The 13,888-nt window shown below is 40.8% G+C and overlaps 1 protein-coding gene across 1 annotated transcript in view; it reads left to right on the top strand.

The window, feature by feature from the left end:
* The first annotated feature begins 6,016 nt into the window (after positions 1–6,016).
* MRAP2 (melanocortin 2 receptor accessory protein 2) overlaps positions 6,017–13,888 on the top strand; it is a 31,306-nt gene continuing 23,434 nt past the window's right edge. Inside the window, exons 1-3 of the mRNA XM_053974750.1 lie at positions 6,017–6,415; positions 8,050–8,160; positions 11,201–11,264. The gene's annotated coding sequence lies outside the window, so the exon portion shown is untranslated. The remainder of the gene's footprint in view (positions 6,416–8,049; positions 8,161–11,200; positions 11,265–13,888) is intronic.

The following is a 13,888-nucleotide window of genomic DNA, read 5'->3' as shown; positions in this document are numbered from 1 at the left end:
TTCTCCTTTCTCCCTTCATATTGGGGAAAAAAATGTTTGGCACAGACAGAATTTAATCAAAGTGCTAATTTGTTTCAGGTCTCCTCTGCTTTTTCTGTAAACATAGTAGTTTTTTCAAGTCTACATTGCTGTTGAAAACAAATCCTGAAACTGTTTTTTTAATAAAATCTATGTCATCTGTGAAAATAATCTGTTCTGCATTGCAGAGGTATAATTACCACAGTCACTGTCAGAATTGCATAATTTAAATCCTTTATCCCTTTCTTCTGTGCAAGAAAAGGAACTAATTATTGCAGGGATTCCCATTGTTTAGGAAGAGCAAGATTCTAAAAAGAAATTAATTTCTTTGGTGACAAGTGACTTGTCTCATCCCAAGGAGCGCTGCAAGGCTGTAGGAACCCTGGGGAGATGTGGGTGTGAGGCCTTTATTTCAGCTTTTGTGTTAGCTAAGTGCAGGCATCTGGATGTATATACTTAATTTGCAGGAAAAAAATCTCTACACAACATCTTCTACAGCTGAGTCTCTGCTAGTACTCTGAGATGAGAGTAAACTATGTCCTCCTTGATCATTGCCAGCCAGTGCTGATGGTGATGCATGTTTAGGCTGACAGATGGAAGATTTATTTACAAAAAATGTCCCATCTTCCCTTCAGACATATTCATGGATATATTATTTTATTGCCATTGCCAAGAAATTCTGATCTGTTTTAAGGACCTGGAAGTCTGTGGTGAGCATCTTGTGTGTCCTGCCTGCCTGATCATTGGCCTCTTTGTCTCTGCAAGGATCCAAACCATCTTTATTTTGCCTAACAACTAAATTTCCTGGCAAGCTGTTTTATATTTATTCCAATTACTGTCTGTCTTTTATGCTTCTCAGTCTTGGTAAGGTACTTTACATAACAGAGCAAATGTGTCAAGACTTGTTTACTCTGTCCTTTGCTTCTACAGACAGCCATCAAAGAATTATCCTGGCACTATGGACCTATCCTGTCTGTGCAAGTCACTTTCTGAAATATCTGGTAAAACAAATTACTTGGCTGCTATTACCATTAGTTCTGTTAAAAAAACCCACCAGTTTGATATTTCAATTGTTATTTTATCTGATATGCAGCATGATGCTCTTTTAAACCATACTCTGTAAGGCTGGCACTGAAGAATGGCATTGTCAAGAAGTCACCTTTTAGCTATCTTTTTTGTCCTCTTTAGACATGAGATATTTTTTCCAAAGTGTTCATTGTCCTATAGTGTGGAATTGTTGAAGTGTCTTTATTGAGTCTTGCTGAGCTGGAGTTCACTGTTCTATCAGTCTGGTCCTCAGCAAGCCTTCAATGACAAGGTGAACCTTAGCTTGGGGTAGATCCTCAGCAGTCACAGTTTTCCTAGAACTTACTGCTAATTTACTTAAGTTTTCCCAGAACTTAATGCATCTGATTTCCATGTTCCCTTCCCAGCTGACATCTTAACAGTCTTCTCCAGAGTACAAAACAGTCCAGTCTGGATGGGAGGTGAGATGTGTGCAAGAAAAGGCTGAAAAAGTGAAAATGTGCCAAGACACAGCTTTTTATCAGCTGGTTTTATGTAGAATCATAGAATGGTTTGCATTGGAAGAAACCTTAAAGATCATCTAGTTCCTCACCCCTGTCAAGGCTTTTCTTTTTTGTTGTGGGTTGTATCCTGTAGTTATTTCTGACACTTAGGAATCTGACATTCCTTATACGTTAGGCAGTACCCAAACACTGTCCATTACGTTGCTTGATAAATAATCAAATTCAGCAAGCAGATGTGCACAAAAGTGGATAGAAAATCTTTGTGTATTTTTCTAATAACTGAAAAACCCGATCTTGGAATGGGAAAATTGTAAGCTGTACAACCTACCCTATTCCTTTTTAAGTCATGACATCCATAGGAGCAGGGCTCATCTAGAAGTAAACCTAGTATTACTCTCTGCTTTTGGGAGGGTAAGATTGAACTTAAACACCTCTTCAGGAGTTGCACAGCAATGTAATCTGCTTGCTATCACATGGTGTATGAGCCTAAATTTTTCCTTCACCTTCTAATTATGAGTGTCTCAAAACTGGGACAATCCTGGGACAATCAGACCTGCTGTAGGGAATGCAATTTCTTGCACTCCAGGTGTTTGTTTTTTTCAGTAACTGCCATTGTTGATCTGCCTTCAAACAAAAGCATCAGTGAACAGGAAAGCGTTCTACCTTTATATGTAGTGGGGGTGACAGAAAAGTGAGATCCATGATTCACTTCCCTTGACTACCCAGAAATCAAGAGTAGGATGTTCAGCTCACTCCTGCTTATAGTCAGGGGGAGAAGGACAGGCAAGGGCTCCTACAGTGGATGTGTCAATTGCAGAGAGAGATGTTTTCACCAGGCAATGATTCCCATCTTTCCCTCCACTTTCCCTGATCCTGCCTGGAATGCTCTTTGTTGTCTTCATAGCAGCTCATATGGTGCTTTGCTTGGGTTTGTGAGTGGTGATAACAGAGTGATGTTTTAGCTATAGATGAACAGTGTCTGCACAGCATCAAGGCCTTGGTTTCTCACTTCTCACCCCCATCAGGGAATAGATTGAAGGTGGGGAGGGCACAACCAGGCAGATGTCCCAAACTAAGCAAAAGGATATCCCATGCCATACAATATCATGCTCAGCAACAAAATGGACAGAAGGGTATTTAAGGAGATGAGCCATCTTTTTTTTTTTTTTTTTTTTTTTTGCTCATGGCTGGCATCAGTCCACTTATGGGAGGTGGTAAGTGATTGTTTTGGGTTGTTTTGTTTCAGTTTATTTTCTTTCTTTCTTCTTTCACTTCTCCTTTGCTTATTAAACAATTTTTATCTTGCTTTTGCTTTTCCTTTCCTCTTCCCGTGCTTCACTGTGGGTTGGAGGGGGATGCAAGTGAGCAGTTGTGTGGTGCTCAGTTGCCTGCCAGGTTAACCCACAGCACAACATGTCTGCATTGAGAAGACAGCTCCACTTCCAGTCAAGCTGTGTGAGTTTCTGAAGCCTTGGTTGGAATAGTAATTGTTAGCACGTTTATATATAGCAGGTTTCTGAAGCCACTAAAGCTCTTATATGATAGATCTTAACAGGGAATGCAGTAAGCAGCTCTCTTTGGTGAAAGTCAGAGAGCTTCTGAAGATACACAGGCAGGAGCATCTGGGAACATATGCCAGAGTCTGGGTCTTCTCCACAGCTGTAAACAACAACTTGCAAAGCCCTGGTTGTCCTCTAGTGCTGCTTGGGGATGACCAGTCTAGCCATGCCAATATGTAGGCCAAACCCATGCATCAGCAAGAAATAATGGTCTCAAGTACCAGCAGCATTTGGCTCATGGTTTTTCAAGTGCCATCTGGCTTTGGTTCCTGGCTTAGCCATGGACTGTTTGGGTAAGACCTTTCAAATTTGTGCCATGGCTCCACGTGATCTCCTTCAGTACTGTGGCAGTGGGAGGGTGTTACAGAAAAGCTTATTATCAGGCTCAAATAACGATACACACAAGTCGCTTTCTCCCATGTATCCTGGTTCAGGGTAAGTCTGGGGAAAGAATTGGCTGACTTGCCCAAATTGAAGGATGATAGAGAATGAAGGATGAGGAATGAAGGATGATAGACAGCTCTTTGTCTCTTTTCCCCTGTACAATGATAAATGTTCCTCCTATGGTTTCATTTTTAAATTAAAGCAATTTAAATCCAATGTGCTTTCTCTGCATCTTTATTTAATTTTCAGCCTCTTGGCATTTTCCTTTCACTCTTCTTCAAAATTTGTTATGATTTTTCCTATCTGATTAAATTAACTTAGGGCTCTACTTGTCACTTGTTTATTGTCTGACTCCCTAGCTCCCTTCACTCTCTTACTGTTTAAGACTTAGTACACATTGTATTTCTCAGCTTTAGCAGTCTTTATTCCATCTTCCTTGGCTGTTGTCCAGTATTTTGCTTGTGAGTCGTTTTCATGACATAAATTCTTCCCATTGTTATCCATCAGTGTTGGAAAGCTTCGAGTCAGCTTCTCAGCAAGGAAGCTGATTGTGCCAGAAGTCCTGCAATTTTCAGTACTAGCTAGTAGCACTGTGAGTAGTTCAGCCACCACATTTGTTTCTTTTCTGATACCAATTGTAATTTTTTGATAATCTGAGAGAGGTGTTTTTAACCATGTGGTTGTGCTGGTATCTCCAGCCTTATGTTCTCCTGACATACCTTGCTTTTGTGCCCTTGTTGCTTCTGTCAAGATGGTAAGAAAATTGAGTTACATTATATTTTATTCCTGTAAGTGACTTGTTGGTTGGTTTTGTTTTTTTTTTTTCCCTCCTGGAGAGTAACAGAAATATTTGAAACCAAACAATATAGCATAGTGGCAGGATACTCCACCAACAATTTACCAGAATATACTATCTCACTGCTCATGATGGAGAATTTAATCATAGTGACAAAGGTTGGGAATAAGCTTTTTAGTGCATTTATATTTCCCCCTCAGGACTGATAGCTGGGGTGTTTTCCCTGGACACAAAGTGTGAATATATTTTTATGCTTTCTGTTTCTCAAATCTCCTTTTGGGCATTTTGCTATAAAATCCCTCCCTCCCATTTAAGCTCTATCTGCTTCAGGACAGTCCATTTTATGGACTTGTTCTCTGCTTCCTACTATGAAATGTCAAGATCTGGAACTACTGCCAAGGGCTGTGCTAAAAAGAAAAAAAAAAAAATGAAAATGAAGAACTGAAGTTCTTCAACTTCATTTGGAGTTCCTTAGCTCCCTTGTATGTCGAGGTTTTTTTCCTGGATGTTATAGTCATAGAAACATAGAACAGTTTGGGTTGGAAATGACCTTTAAACGCCATCTAGTCAAACTCCTCTGCAGTGAGCAGGGACATCTTCAAGTTACTCAGACCCCATCCAATCTGGCCTTGAAATTTTCCAGGGTTTTACCACCGTCATTATAAAAAACTTCTAAATTAGATATAAGGACTGTTGTATCCTACAACCTCAGAGGACCTCTGTCACTTTTCATAATCATAATGGACTTATCAAATGTATACAAGAAATTGCATACTAGGAACTTAAGTTACAAGAAAGATATATGGATATTATAAGTTTCATTTTCATTCACTCCCATGTAATCCAAAAATTGTTCTTGAAGACACAGAAGAGCAGCAAGAAGTTAATAATCAGCTCTTGCTGGAGAGAAGCACTGCAGCATTAATTGTGTCTCTCATGAAGAGGCTTCAGGCATATCACTTCCACTCACACTGATCATAAAACCAGCACTGTGAATCGTTTCACATTTATATCCATATCAAGCTGATGCCAATTTATGACTGTTATATTCTTTTTAAATACTAAAATCTTACTTTGTTTTGACTTGTACAAAAAAGCCTATTAGTTTCACTATGAGGTGTATAGTATGATTCCAAAAAGCTGCCTATTCTTTATATTACTGAGCTGTTGGAACCTCACTCCATTCTCAAGCACCACCCTAGCAAGAGGACTAGCATATCAGGCCTATTGTCACTGAAGGGCTTTATCATATTTGACAGTTTAAACATACCTGGTGTTCTAATTTTAGCTTAACTTTCTAAACCATTTGCTTGACTACAGCATGTTCTTGTAGCAGCTTTGATTTGCTTTTCTGGGAATACTTGTGCCATGTGTTTGCCCAGACTACTCAGAGGGCTGAATGCTGCTTGAAGCTGGTGGCACTCACCCCTGCCCTTTTTTCTGTCCCACTCAGTTTCATTTGAGAACAAGTTGTCAATGGGGATTTCAGGAACAGTGTGGACTTGGAAACACAGTGTGGCCTGGCAGAGTCATTGGACTGTTTTTGACCTAAGGGAGCTGAAGACAGTTGTTTTTTCTTTGACTAAGAAAGATTTTGGATGGATACCAAAAACCTTTCCTGAGTACAAACTTATAAATTCCATACTCACACAGCCTCTGATACAAGACTCTCACTGATGCAAGGCTGCATGCTACCTATCAATGCTGTAGAGAAAAACTTTTCCATACTGTAAAATAATCTTTGAGCTGTTGGAAGCTACAACTACCAGACCCTCAGGGAAGGAAGGCCTGCAGGTTAGCAAGTTCAGCCTTTCCAATTTACCAGTAAGCCCTTTATGATGGGGGCAGCCTCATTTAGAGGTGAAGGAATGAATATAGCTCACCTAGTTGCTGATGAAAAGTTCTGACCTCCTGTCCTTGTGCTGGCCAGAAGGATTCCTGTATTGATCATCCTTGCTCTCCATGCTCTCCAACCACAGAGATTATTTGGCCTCTGGAGCACTTTAAGTCTGATCGTGCAGAAGATAAAAGAGCCTGTGACCTTTTCTCTGACACAGGAGGCAGCTCAAACAACCCTGTTGAACTCAAGAGGTGGATTTGAAGCTGGCCTAGAGTCCTCTGGATGAAAGGTATTTTGCTGTACAAATAGCATGTACTTAAATATTAATAGCTATTTCCAGGCTCTATCCTAGTCCAAGCAGAAAGATTATTTCTTTGAAGAAATGTGGCTTACAAAGATTAGATGCTAAAAAAACTGTAGTACAAGAATATCTTGCTTTATCAAGGGAAACTTTTCAAAGTTGAAGATGGCTAAAAGCCAGTTACATGCAAACTTCAGGGAGCTATGGTTTTATACAAACCTTGGGTGCAAAATGAATTTTTTAAAACAGCAAGCCCTTTAAAGAGGTACATTTTCCTGGAGGTTAAGTGAGAGATGTTTTAAAGTGATGTTTAGTATTTAAAGTGCCTAACAGAAATGGAAACTGTTAGATTTTTAGGAGTCTCTGCTGACCACCTTGAAGAAAAGAGGCAATTTCTTCCCAGCAAGAATCTTTTCTTTGTTTATAGATGGTGGGTCACTCTAGATTGTGTATTTCTTTCATACACTCACCAGTGCTGGTGTTATGTGACAAATATATAACCAGGGGTTGTTCCTATAACATAATAAGGTCTAGTTAAGGGGCTCCCCAAACCCATGGTGTTTAAAGAAGGAGCATCCTTCTGAAATGAATGTTGTCATTACAATGACTGTTCAGTATCTGAGCTTCTTATGTTGGACTGTAGCTGTATGTGTAGAAGTGGGTATGTTGGTCTATGAATTTTGAAGAAACCAAACCACTTCTGTGCCATAGCACAGAGCAAACACCTCCTTACAGTCATATTGTTAGTGTTTTCAGAGAGGTGCTCCTTTCACCTCTCTCATGGCCCTCAAAGTGTTTACCTTAACCAGAACAGTCTGGCAAGCATAGTTCGTAACTGTGCTACATACTGAAAACCACAGACTGAAGAAGAATGTTGGCTTCTGCCTTCTTCCCATCCTTGATTTATCCTTTACAGATCTATTTTGTAAGAAGTAAACTACTTCTCTCTCCTTTTTTGGAGCTACCAACCTTAGAGCTCTGTGTCTCTCTAATATCAACCTCTGCTTTACAGCTTGCAGCCACATATTCTTTCAAACCATTTATAGATTAACATAGATCAAGTTAAAACCTCATTCAAATTGCACTCGGCTTTGAGGATGTAGCTTCTCCTTCAGACCAGAAGAAGGACTGTGTGCATGTTAGCCTGCCTGTCTGATTATATTAATTTCTCCTGGTTTATCTAATAAAAGAAACTGGCTCCTAGCAAACAATGCCTCACAGAAGGCAGTGTAATATTTTTTTATTGTGAGTTGCCTGGTAGTTCAATTACATGATTTCTCAAGAGGTACAGACCAGGTTGATCAAGATCCTCTCTACAGCAGTGAACACATGACTGTAAATCTTCTGTGACAAGCACATTGTGGCAGAAGGCGATCCCCACTGTCAGCATCCTTCTCTACTATGGAGGAGGCAGCAGGAAGGAAAATATTAAAAATTCTAGGCTAGATTGGAGCTTCATAACCTGCCCTAAGGGTTCAGCATAAGATGACAGCCTTTGTAAAGGACCAGAGAATGAATATCTGAATGTCCTCTCTCTCATAGCTAAGGGAAATGTGGAATTGTATTCATGTCCTGCCTTTGCAGGCTCCAGCTGTCGGATCACATTCCATTTTTCCCTGCAGGTGAGAGTGCCCCACTCACAGGCCCATCTGAGCTATGACTTGAGCTACAAGAAGGAGAAGATGGACTGAGCAGGGCAGTATGTGCACTAAAGCCTATCACAACCTAGACATGTGAGTCAATACCTGCAAGGCACAGCAATATTAATATCCTTGGCAGGTCATCCCTGCCTAGAGAAGGACATGAATCTGTGAAACAGAACAGATGAGCTGCAAAGAGAGCTGCCCTTGCTAGGAAGCCTGGGGATACTTGCAGTGAAATGCTTCCTTTCCTCCAGTCTCAGATCAGCCAGTTCCTTGCACACAACTTCAGGACAACTGAATATCAGTGCAAGGATCTGTGAGGATTCGTGATCCTGATGTCTGAAGGCAGAATGGAATTTAGGCTTCCTCCTTCCCTTCCAATAGTCTGTGGAAAGACACAACTGCCCTGGCTTCCACTGCAGAAGTGCTCTTCTGCACAGCACATCAAAATCTGGGCAGTAAAAGGAAATTAGGTTTACTTATTTTTCAGACTCAAAAAAAAAAAAAACCACAAACCAAAACAAAACCATAACCTGGAGGAGCTTTGGGCAGTAAGGCACACTTGTGATTTCCAGCAGGTGACAGGGCTTACCAGTTTCAGGGGGTGAACATGGCTTTCTGGTAAGGCTTTGTGTGATGTAGCTTCTCAAATCTCAGTGACATGGAGCACATTTCTGGTTTATTACTCACTAATGCTGGGCTTGGCAGGCACTGCAGGTTGTTTTGCTAAATTATGACAGAACTGTCATCTGCAGGATAAACTAGGATATAATGCTTGTGACTCATGAGTAGTTTTGTTGGAATAAAGCTGCTTCATATGCAACACAATATTTAGAAAACAATACCTGGAATTTATCAGAATGAAGTCTGCCTGTCCCTCTTTCCTTGTGTGGCTTACAAGATTGAACCAGAAACCTTTGAGGGTTTTTTTTTCCCCTCTACTCTTCACAGAAATAGGAGCTGTTCCAGGAACAAGACTCTTCATGAAATAGGGTGTAATATGACATCTCAAAAGAATTTATTCTGTGATCAAAACACCAAAGAAAAAGAATGCTGTGCTAAGGCATTACCAAAAGGACCAAATGAGAAGATCTGTACAGAACAACCTAGATAGGTTGTCACAGGTGGACAAAAGAGCACGAAGTTTGGCACAGGACGAATCAAATAAATTAAACCGGAGACTGCAAGTGCTGTGGGTGACTTATTCTTTCTTTTCAGAACTTAAAATTTTTTAGGAGGTAACTGCAAGCATTGGGGAAGTTGGGACAATTATCCAAGAATCTAATTACTGATATTTGCTGACTGTCAGAGAAACTGTTTGTTTTAAGCCCTGAGAATAGAGAGGTGAGCTTATTCAAAGCCTATCACCTAGTACTTTTAAGGGAACTAGGGTATATGTAACAAGTATAAATCAGTTTTCAAATTAGATTACAACTTCAGCTCATAAAAATAATTGCAAGTTACATGTAATATCTGCACCATGTTTGGATAACAAAATTAATTGCCTTAAAATGCACGTAAGAACATATCAGATGTGGTGCTGATTCAGATTTTAAACAGCTATCAGTGGAAAGGTGGCATAGTCATGAACTGACCTGGCTTTTTTTATTATATTGTTAGAGAGAGGAACATAGACTGCAGGTCACACACAAAGAAAAAAGGAGCATATGCTAAAAATTTATGATTCTGGACATGTTTCTAAGGACAAAACTAGCAATTAAGGACTTAACTGCTGTTATGAAGTGGTTATGTTGGCTTTACATCCTACTGAAAAGAGGAATATGCAGGATCATTAGAGAGTTGATGTTCATCTTTTGTGATGTTCACCTTTGTGTCCACCTTTTGTGTGGCTGGTGCTGGAATAATTTCTAAGTTCTGATCGATCTTCATTGAAAAAATGAAAATGGATTGCTAAAAGGAAAAAAGGGATGCAATGTTCAAGGCTATGAACCTTATTCAAAGGAGGCTAATTATAGTTACCCAGTCACCATTAGAATATACCAAGACACAACTCACAGAAACGGTGTTAAGAGCTTTAAAGTCCAACAGGAAAGGAGAAAGCATTTTCAGTAGTTGAGCATAAGAGCAGTGGAAGATGCTTCGATGGAGGAAGGTGGATTCTCTATCCAGAGAGAAGAGTAGCTCTACTCTATCAAGAGAGAGAGTAGCTCTCTCTTGCTACTATGGGCAAGGAGGGTGTCTCAGAAGCTGTTCCACTGGCACAACATGCCACTTCCCCATAGTTTTTCTGCAGCCTCCACTTAATATTAATTCTGGAACAGAGATTTTTGGAGTTAAGTTAACAAAATGAATTAAGCATTTATAATTTAGCTTGTAGAGGTATGTATTGAATTTTAACCTTTTACTTAAAAAACCTCTGCCTGGTACAAAGGGCATAGGAAAATGCAAATTTCTGAAGCTTCTTGCATAAAGAACAATATCAGAAGATGCAAAGAACCCAGATAAAGAAGCTCCTCTGTCTCCAAGCCTATCAAGACTGACAGACGTACCCAGATAAGCACCAAAGGACCAAAAGCGCACGCGCAGAGGAAAAGTTCAGAAGTTCAATCATGAGGAAGACCACAATCTTGAGCCTCAGGACCACCGAGAGACCCCCGTGCGACCACCACAGCAAACCACGCGTGCCCAGAAGGGCGTGGACTCATTTAGCATGAGAAGTGAGGACAGGCAGGGCCAGGGGTTGAATATGAATGGAAAAGTTGTGCAATGTATTGCATATGGAACATGTTTAAGAATAAAAGTGTGGGTCAGACTGAGGCTTGGGACACAAGTTTTGGAGAGCTATCTCACTTGTGCCGGGCGCTGACATACATACCCACTTCATAACTACCCCAGGAGTATATCTATTTATTCCGCATATCGCTTCAATTCCACCTTAAAATTATCCCTCGTGAAAGTGAGATCACTACAACAATGTGTGAGTAATCCACTTTTTATTAATTATTTATATCTGTAGATTTGCATCTAACCTGAAGGGGTGGCTTCTGTTAAATCTTCACTCTGCATTCAAAAATGCTTTAGTCTTAGCTTCTAATTTAGTTTCATCTTGAAAGGTGTGTTAAATATGCTTTCCACTAAAATATTATTTCTTTTAAAACATGACAAACAGAGGAATTCAACAGAGTTTGAAGAAAAATCAGAATCAATTTCTGAAAACTTCAAATCCTGAATTTGTAAGTACAATTGTCTATCAACAATACTGTTGAAAGTCAGCTTGGGGAGCTGGTTTGTAGATCTGCAACCTTGAAAAGTTTTTTTTGAGAGTGTAGTACAGAAAAATGACAAAAATTCAGAAGTTTGTTTCTTTATATCATTTTTTTAACATGTAAATGCAACCATACAGCTTTATTTTCATAACATAGTCATAATTGTTGTAAGTTGTGCAGGAAAGCTCCTCTCTTTCTTCCTGTTTAAACCATCACAGATCTGTAAGGAATTCAAGGCTTTAAACTCTGTAGTAATGTTCCTTTCAAGACTGTTTTTCTGTTGTTGTTTTGTTGTTTTTTGTTTCTTTGTTGTCAGTTCTAAATCAGCTGCAGTGAGAAGTGTTGTTTACTTTCCTTTGCTTTCTAGGTGTCTGCTAAACCCCAGGCAGCTGCTAACTACACACAAATCTAAAGAACGGGGAAGAGAGAAGGACTAATAGAATAAATTTCTGCAGAATTTGTGCTCTAATTGTAAATGCAGTTTCTGGTTGCGTGTCACTAAACCTGGGGCTGATGCCGCAGCTGCTGATCTGTAAGAGGGCAGCTGCTGCAGGTGAAGCTCCAGCCACAATATGAATTCCTGTGCTACCTCTCCTCTTCCCTCAGCTGAATTCCTCTGCATTTTAAAAATTCCCACTGCTGTCCCTATTAAGAGGAAGAGACAGTAATGATGAACATAAAGAGTCAGAAAACTCAGTGACAGGAGGAATGGAAAAAACATTATCTACACTTGCAGTTGTGCACCTGCAGTTCCATATCTCATCAGGCATGAATACTGTGTTTCTTCTGCTGCAATCTCAGCTGCATTGCTATTACTGAACACTCTTTAATTCTGCATTTTCGCTAATAAGAACTGTTAGAAACAAAATTTAGTCTTTAGGAAAATGCTACAATTCTGGTTCATTAGTCTGTGGTTTCTTTTTTGTTTCTTTGCATTTGGTATAAAAGCGCTAAAATATTTTCTTACAGGACATAGCAGCGATGTGTTGGAAGTGGAGTATTGGCTACATGAGGCTTCTTCTTTTTAGAGATAATTTGAATGCTAATTATTTTTTAAGACTCAGAAAAACGAGCAAAAGCCTGAGTCATTCTGCCTTTTCAACAGCAGTGCAAATAGCAGGATATGGGTAGTTCCTGACTTGCCATTGTGCTTATTCACATTTCTGATTACAATCCTGAGCATGGATAAGCATCAGCTCTGTGTTTTTGAGATGAAGGCAACAGTGTTGGTAGCTTTTATGATGACTGCTGGAGAGGGACAGTACTGTCCAAGACCCAGGTCCTGCCTATAAAGGAACAGATGAAGACAGTGCTAACAAGTGTCAGAGCATTGGCAAGGATTCACTCTAACACTAGAGGGTGGGTATTGCAGGGGGCTGGCTGCCTTGTTATTGGTGATGTCTCAGACTTGTTTCCTAGCGCTGGATTGAAAATGAAGCCGTGTCATTCCTTACAACACTTGGTTGCCATGAAGATGATTAAAAGCCATGATGATGATGAAGAGCCTGGGTGTGTGAGCATTGACTAGGGGATCTGTGATCCCTTAGCTTAGAGAAGGCTCAGGGCACTCTTACTGATGTGGATGAAGACCTATGGTCGGAGTAAAGCAGATGGAATGGGATTGTTCTCAGTGGTATCCACTGACAGGATAAGAAAAAATGGGCATGAATTGGAATAATAGACACTTCCACTAAACCTGAGATTTTTTTTTTTCCCCGGTGAGGGTGATCAGGGTTTCCCAGACAGATTGTGGAGTCTCCATCTTTGGAGCTACTGAAGACCCAACTCATGTCCTAAGCAAAACACCCCAGATGACTTAGCAGGCCTAGGTGATCTCCAGATGTCCTACCAACCAACTCCCAGCCAGTCTGTCAGAGCGAGCTACAGATATCATATTCCAAAAGGTCTCTATGTTTTAAGAAGCAACAATTGATAGGTTTGCAAATTCAGATGATTGGTTTACCTCATCAGTGTATATAAGCATCTAAAGGGGGATGTCAAGAAGGTGGAACCAGGTTCTTCAACAGGTAGAAACTGATGCACAGGAAGTTCCACTTGAACATGAGGAAGAACTTCTTTATTGTGCTGGTGACCACACACTGGAACAGAATGCCCAGAGTCTCCCTCTGGGAAATATTCTAGAACCATCTGGATGCAATCCTGTGCAATGTGCTCTGGGATGACCCAGCTTTTACAGAGAGACTGGACCACATGATTCACTGTAGTCCCTTCCAACCTGATCCATCCTGTGGTATTGTTCAAGAGACCTGAACCAAATCCCTGAGGATTTAGGGCACTGCCCTCCACCTCCTGGTGGACAGATCCCTCTAACAGGCTGAGACAGACCCCTCTAACAACCTTCACTGCTCCCCACCAGGTCCCACTCACAAAGACTCCCCATGCGCAAGACTCCCCTGGCCCCTCAGCCCCCAGGTGGACACGGGCCATCCCTCTCCCTCCAAAATCGATGTTTGCCCTCGGGATGTGTGAGCTCCGGCCCGTCAACACGCAGGTGTCGCTCCCAGCTGATGCTCCGCCTGGAGCTCGCCGCTCCCGCCCCTCGACGGCCGCGGCCGCACCGGCTCCGCCGC

The sequence above is a fragment of the Vidua macroura genome, chromosome 3, assembly GCF_024509145.1.
Source record: "Vidua macroura isolate BioBank_ID:100142 chromosome 3, ASM2450914v1, whole genome shotgun sequence".
Taxonomy (NCBI): domain Eukaryota; kingdom Metazoa; phylum Chordata; class Aves; order Passeriformes; family Viduidae; genus Vidua; species Vidua macroura.
This window is presented reverse-complemented; position numbering and strand designations above follow the sequence as displayed.